Genomic DNA, 7,833 nt, shown 5'->3' with positions numbered 1-7,833 from the left:
AAAGAAAACATCCTTCGATCACAAAGAGAAAGAAACTTTCTGAGAAACTTCTTTGTGTTCTGTGAAATAATCTCACAGACTTACAGCTTTCCCCTCAAGAAGCCTTTCGCTAAGACAGTTCTTGTGGAATTGGCAAAGTGATATTTGGAAGCGCATAGAGGGCTATGGTGAAAAAGGAAATATCCTCAGATGAAATCTGGAAAGAAGCTTTCTGAGAAACCGCTTAGTGTTCTGTTAATTCAACTCACAGAGTTACATCTTTATTTCGTGGATCTCTTTTCTAGCCTTATTTCTGTGGATTTTGAGAACAGATATTTCGCATCCCTTGGAAGACTATAGTGCCAAAGAAAATATCCTAGAATAACAAAGAGAAAGAAGTTTTCTGAGAAACTTCTTTGTAATCTGTGAAATCATCTCACAGAGTCACAGCTTTCCCCTCAAGAAGCCTTTCGCTAAGACAGTTCTTGTGGAATTGGCAAAGTGATATTTGGAAGCCCATAGAGGGCTAAGGTGAAAAAGGAAATATCCTCAGATGAAATCTGGGAAGAAGCTTTCTGAGAAACTGCTTAGTGTTCTGTTAATTCATCTCTCAAAGTTACATCTGTATTTCGTGGATCTCTTTGCTAGCCTTATATCTGTGGAATCTGGGAACAGATATTTCGGATCCCTTCTAAGACTATAAGGCCAAAGGAAATATCCTCCGATAACAAAGAGAAGGAAGCTTTCTGAGAAACTTCTTTGTGTTCTGTGAAATCATCTCACAGAGTTACAGCTTTCCCCTCAAGAAGCCTTTCGCTAAGACAGTTCTTGTGGAATTGGCAAAGTGATATTTGGAAGCCCTTAGAGGGCTATGGTGAAAAAGGAAATATCCTCAGATGAAATCTGGAAAGAAGATTTCTGAGAAACTGCTTAGTGTTCTCTTAATTCATCTCACAGAGTTACATCTGTATTTCGTGGATCTCTTTGCTCGCCTTATTTCTGTGCAATGTGAGAACAGATATTTCGGATCCCTTTGAAGTCTCTAGGGCCAAAGGAAATATCCTCCGATAACAAAGAGAAAGAAGCTTTCTGAGAAACTTCTTTGTGTTCTGTGAAATCATCTCAAAGGTTACAGCTTTCCCCTCAAGACGCCTTTCGCTAAGACAGTTCTTGTGGAATTGGCAAAGTGATATTTGGAAGCCCATGGAGGGCTATGGTGAAAAAGTAAATATCCTCAGATGAAATCTGGAAAGAAACTTTCTCAGAAACTGCTTAGTGTTCTGTTAATTCATCTCACAGAGTTACATCTGTATATCGTGGATCTCTTGGCTATCCTTATTTCTGTGGAATCTAAGAACAGATATTTCGTATCCCTTGGAAGACTATAGGGCCAAAGGAAATAAACTCCGATAACAAAGAGAAAGAAGCTTTCTGAGAAACTCCTTTGTGTTCTGTGAAATCATCTCACAGAGTTACAGCTTTCCCCTCAAAAAGACTTTCGCTAAGACAGTTGTTGTGGAATTGGCAAAGTGATATTTGGAAGCGCATAGAGGCCTATGTTGAAAAAGGAAATATCCTCAGATGAAATTTGGAAAGAAGCTTTCTCAGAAACTGCTTAGTGTTCTGTTAATTCATCTCACAGAGTTACATCTGTTTATCGTGGATCTCTTGGCTATCCTTATTTCTGTGGAATCTAAGAACAGATATTTCGGATCCCTTGGAAGACTATAGGGCCAAAGGAAATAAACTCCGATAACAAAGAGAAAGAAGCTTTCTGATAAACTCCTTTGTGTTCTGTGAAATCATCTCACAGAGATACAGCTTTCCCCTCAAGAAGCCTTACGCTAAGACAGTTCTTGTGGAATTGCAAAGTGATATTTGGAAGCCCATGGAGGGCTATGTTGAAAAAGGAAATATCCTCAGATGAAATCTGGAAAGAAGCTTTCTGAGAAACTGCTTAGTGTTCTGTTAATTCATCTCACAGAGTTACATCTGTATTTCGTGGATCTCTTTGCTAGCCTTATTTCTGTGGAATCTGAGAGCAGATATTTCGGATCCCTGAGAAGACTATAGGGCCAAAGAAAATATCCTCCCATCACAAAGAGAAAGAAGCTTTCTGAGAAACTTCTTTGCGTTCTGTGAAATCATCTCACAGAGTTACAGCTTTCCCCTCAAGGAGCCTTTAGCTAAGACAGCTCTTGTGGAATTGGCAAAGTGATATTTGGAAGCGCATAGAGGGCTATAGTGAAAAAGGAAATATCCTCAGATGAAATCTGGAAAGAAGCATTCTGAGAAACTGCTTAGTGTTCTGTTAATTCATCTCACAGAGTTACATCTGTATTTTGTGGATCTCTTTGCTAGCCTTATTTCTGTGGAATCTGAGAACAGATATTTCGGATCCCTTTGAAGACTATAGGGCCAAAGGAAATATCCTCCGATAACAAAGAGAAAGAAGTTTTCTGAGAAACTTCTTTGTGTTTTGTGAAATCATCTCACAGAGTTTCAGCTTTCACCTCAAGAAGCCTTTCGCTAAGACAGTTCTTGTGGAATTGGCAAAGTGATATTTGGAAGCGCATAGAGGGCTAAGGTGAAAAAGGAAATATCCTCAGATGAAATCTGGAAAGAAGCTTTCTGAGAAACTGCTTAGTGTTCTGTTAATTCATCTCTCAAAGTTACATCTGTATTTCGTGGATCTCTTTGCTAGCCTTATATCTGTGGAATCTGGGAACAGATATTTCGGATCCCTTCTAAGACTGTGAGGCCAAAGGAAATATCCTCCGATAACAAAGACAAAGAAGCTTTCTGAGAAACTTCTTTGTGTTCTGTGAAATCATCTCACAGAGTTACAGCTTTCCCCTCAAGAAGCCATTCGCTAAGACAGTTCTTGTGGAATTCGCAAAGTTATATTTGGAAGCCCATAGAGGGATATGGTGAAAAAGGAAATATCCTCAGATGAAATCTGGAAAGAAGCTTTCTGAGAAACTGCTTAGTGTTCTGTTAATTCATCTCACAGAGTTACATCTATATTTCGTGGATCTCTTTGCTAGCCTTATTTCTGTGGAATCTGAGAGCAGATATTTCGGATCCCTGAGAAGACTATAGGGCCAAAGAAAATATCCTCCCATCACAAAGAGAAAGAAGCTTTCTGAGAAACTTCTTTGTGTTCTGTGAAATCATCTCACAGAGTTACAGCTTTCCCCTCAAGAAGCCATTCGCTAAGACAGTTCTTGTGGAATTCGCAAAGTGATATTTGGAAGCCCATAGAGGGATATGGTGAAAAAGGAAATATCCTCAGATGAAATCTGGAAAGAAGCTTTCTGAGAAACTGCTTAGTGTTCTATTATTTCATCTCACAGAGTTACATCTGTATTTCGTGGATCTCTTTGCTAGCCTTATTTCTGTGGAATCTGAGAACAGATATTTCGGATCCCTTTGAAGTCTCTAGGGCCAAAGGAAATATCCTCCCATCACAAAGAGAAAGAAGCTTTCTGAGAAACTTCTTTGTGTTCTGTGAAATCATCTCACAGGTTACAGCTTTCCCCTCAAGACGCCTTTCGCTAAGACAGTTCTTGTGGAATTGGCAAAGTGATATTTGGAAGCCCATGGAGGGCTATGGTGAAAAAGAAAATATCCTCAGATGAAATCTGGAAAGAAGCTTTCTGAGAAACTGCTTAGTGTTCTGTTAATTCATCTCACAAAGTTACATCTGTATTTCGTGGATCACTTTGGTAGCCTTATTTCTGTGGAATCTGAGAACAAATATTTCGGATCCCTTCTAAGACTATAGGGCCAAAGGAAATATCCTCCGATAACAAAGAGAAAGAAGCTTTCAGGAAACTTCTTTCTGTTATGTAAAATCATCTCACAGGTTACAGATTTCCCCTCAAGACGACATTCGCTAAGACAGTTCTTGTGGAATTGGCAAAGTGATACTTGGAAGCCCCTAGAGGGCTATGTTGAAAAAGGAAATATCCTCAGATGAAATCTGGAAAGAAGCTTTCTGAGAAACTGCTTAGTGTTCTTTTAATTCATCTCACAGAGATACATCTGTATTTCGTGGATCTCTATGCTAGCCTTATTTCTGTGGAATCTGAGAGCAGATATTTCGGATCCCTGAGAAGACTATAGGGCCATAGAAAATATCCTCCCATCACAAAGAGGAAGAAGCTTTCTGAGATACTTCTTTGTGTTCTGTGAAATCATCTCACAGAGTTACAGCTTTCCCCTCAAGAAGCCTTTCGCTAAGACAGTTCTTGTGGAATTGGCAAAGTGATATTTGGAAGCGCATAGAGGGCTATGGTGAAAAAGGAAATATCCTCAGATGAAATCTGGAAAGAAGCATTCTGAGAAACTGCTTAGTGTTCTGTTAATTCATCTCACAGAGTTACATCTGTATTTCGTGGATCTCTTTGCTAGCCTTATTTCTGTGGAATCTGAGAACAGATATTTCGGATCCCTTTGAAGACTATAGGGCCAAAGGAAATATCCTCCGATAAAAAAGAGAAATAAGCTTTCTGAGAAACTTCTTTGTGTTCTGTGAAATCATCTCACAGAGTTACAGCTTTCCCCTAAAGAAGCCTTTCGCTAAGACAGTTCTTGTGGAATTGGCAAAGTGATATTTGGAAGCCCGTAGACGGCTATGGTGAAACAGGAAATATCCTCAGATGAAATCTGGAAAGAAGCTTTCTGAGAAACTGCTTAGTGTTCTGTTAATTCATCTCACAGAGTTACATCTGTATTTCGTGGATCTCTTTGTTAGCCTTATTTCTGGGGAATCTGAGAACAGATATTTCGGATCCCTTAGAAGACTATAGGGCCATAGGAAATATCCTCCGATAACAAAGAGAAAGAAGTTTTCTGAGAAACTTCTTTGTGTTCTGTGAAATCATCTCACAGAGTTTCAGCTTTCACCTCAAGAAGCCTTTCGCTAAGACAGTTCTTGTGGAATTGGCAAAGTGATATTTGGAAACCCATAGAGGGCTAAGGTGACAAAGGAAATATCCTCAGATGAAATCTGGAAAGAAGCTTTCTTAGAAACTGCTTAGTGTTCTGTTAATTCATCTCTCAAAGTTACATCTGTATTTCGTGGATCTCTTTGCTAGCCTTATATCTGTGGAATCTGGGAACAGATATTTCGGATCCCTTCTAAGACTATAAGGCCAAAGGAAATATCCTCCGATAACAAAGAGAAAGAAGCTTTCTGAGAAACTTCTTTTTTTCTGTGAAATCATCTCACAGAGTTACAGCTTTGCCCTCAAGAAGACTTTCGCTAAGACAGTTCTTGTGGAATTGGCAAAGTGATATTTGGAAGCCCTTAGAGGGCTATGGTGAAAAAGGAAATATCCTCAGATGAAATCTGGAAAGAAGCTTTCTGAGAAACTGCTTAGTGTTCCGTAAATTCATCTCACAGAGTTACATCTGTATGTCGTGGATCTCTTTGCTAGCCTTATTTCTGTGCAATGTGAGAACAGATATTTCGGATCCCTTTGAAGTCTCTAGGGCCAAAGGAAATATCCTCCGATAACAAAGAGAAAGAAGCTTTCTGAGAAACTTCTTTGTGTTCTGTGAAATCATCTCACAGGTTACAGCTTTCCCCTCAAGACGCCTTTCGCCAAGACAGTTCTTGTGGAATTGCAAAGTGATATTTGGAATCCCATGGAGGGCTATGGCGAAAAAGGAAATATCCTCAGATGAAATCTGGAAAGAAGCTTTCTCAGAAACTGCTTAGTGTTCTGTTAATTCATCTCACATAGTTACATCTGTTTATCGTGGATCTCTTGGCTATCTTTATTTCTGTGGAATCTAAGAACAGATATTTCGGATCCCTTGGAAGACTATAGGGCCAAAGGAAATAAACTCCGATAACAAAGAGAAAGAAGCTTTCTGAGAAACTCCTTTGTGTTCTGTGAAATCATCTCACAGAGATACAGCTTTCCCCTCAAGAAGCCTTACGCTAAGACAGTTCTTGTGGAACTGGCAAAGTGATATTTGGAAGCCCCTAGAGGGCTGTCGTGAAAAAGGAAATATCCTCAGATGAAATCTGGAAAGAAGCTTTCTGAGAAACCGCTTAGTGTTCTGTTAATTCACCTCACAGAGTTACATCTGTATTTCGTGGATCTCTTTGCTAGCCTTATTTCTGTGGAATCTGAGAACAGATATTTCGGATCCCTTCTAAGACTATAGGGCGAAAGGAAATATCCTCCAATAACAAAGAGAAAGAAGCCGAGAAACTTCTTTGTTTTCTGTGAAATCATCTCACAGAGTTACAGCTTTCCCCTCAAGAAGCCTTTCGCTAAGACAGTTCTTGTGGAATTGGCAAAGTGATATTTGGAAGCCCATAGAGGGCTATGGCGAAAAAGGAAATATCCTCACATGAAATCTGGAAACAAGCTTTGTGAGAAACTGATTAGTGTTCTGTTAATTCATCTGACAGTGTTACATCTGTGTTTCATGGATCTCTTTGCGAGCCTTATATCTGTGGAATCTGAGAACAGATATTTCGGATCCCTTTGAAGACTATAGGGCCAAAGGAAATATCCTCCGATAACAAAGAGAAAGAAGCTTTCTGAGAAACTTCTTTGTGTTTTGTGAAGTCATCTCACAGAGATACAGCTTTCCCCTCAAGAAGCCATTCGCTAAGACATTTCTTGTGGAATTGGCAAAGTGATATTTGGAAGCCCATGGAGGGCTATGGTGAAAAAGGAAATATCCTCAGATGAAATGTGGAAAGAAGCTTTCTGAGAAACTGCTTAGTGTTCTGTTAATTCATCTCACAGAGTTACATCTGTATATCGTGGATCTCTTGGCTATCTTTATTTCTGTGGAATCTAAGAACAGATATTACGGATCCCTTGGAAGACTATAGTGCCAAAGGAAATATCCTCCAAAAAAAAAGAGAAAGAAGTTTTCTGAGAAACTTCTTTGTGTTCTGTGAAATCATCTCACAGAGTTACAGCTTTCCCCTCAAGAAGCCTTTCGCTAAGACAGTTCTTGTGGAATTGGCAAAGTGATATTTGGAACCGCATAGAGGGCTATGGTGAAAAAGCAAATATCCTCAGATGAAATCTGGAAAGAAGCTTTCTGAGAAACTCCTTAGTGTTCTGTTAATTCATATCACTGAGTTACACCTGTATTTCGTGGATCTCTTTTCTAGCCTTATTTCTGCGGAATCTGATAACAGATATTTCGGATCCCTTTGAAGACTATAGGGCCAAAGGAAATATCCTCCGATAACAAAGACAAAGAAGCTTTCTGAGAAACTTCTTTGTGTTCTGTGAAATCATCTCACAGAGTTACAGCTTTCCCCTCAAGACGCTTTTCGCTAAGACAGTTCTTGTGGCATTTTCAAAGTGATATTTGGAAGCCCTTAGAGGGCTATGGTGAAAAAGGAAATATCCTCAGATGAAATCTGGAGAGAAGCATTCTGAGAAACTGCTTAGTGTTCTGTTAATTCATCTCACAGAGTTACATCTGTATTTCGTGGATCTCTTTGCTAGCCTTATTTCTGTGGAATCTGAGAACAGATATATCGGATCCCTTTGAAGACCCTAGGGCCAAAGGAAATATCCTCCGAGAACAGAGAGAGAGAAGCTTTCTGAGAAACTTCTTTGTGTTCTGTGAAATCATCTCACAGAGTTACAGCTTTCCCCTCGAGAAGCCTTTCGCTAAGACAGTTCTTGTGGAATTGGCAAAGTGATATTTGGAAGCCCTTAGAGGGCTATGGTGAAAAAGGAAATATCCTCAGATGAAATCTGGAAAGAAGCTTTCTGAGAAACTGCTTAGTGTTCTGTTAATTCATCTCACAGAGTTACATCTGTATTTCGTGGATCTCTTTGTTAGCCTTATTTCTGTGCA

This window comes from Macaca nemestrina, chromosome 19, assembly GCF_043159975.1.
Source record: "Macaca nemestrina isolate mMacNem1 chromosome 19, mMacNem.hap1, whole genome shotgun sequence".
NCBI classification, from domain to species: domain Eukaryota; kingdom Metazoa; phylum Chordata; class Mammalia; order Primates; family Cercopithecidae; genus Macaca; species Macaca nemestrina.
The sequence above is the reverse complement of the archived record's forward strand: the minus strand, read 5'-3'. Positions refer to the sequence as shown.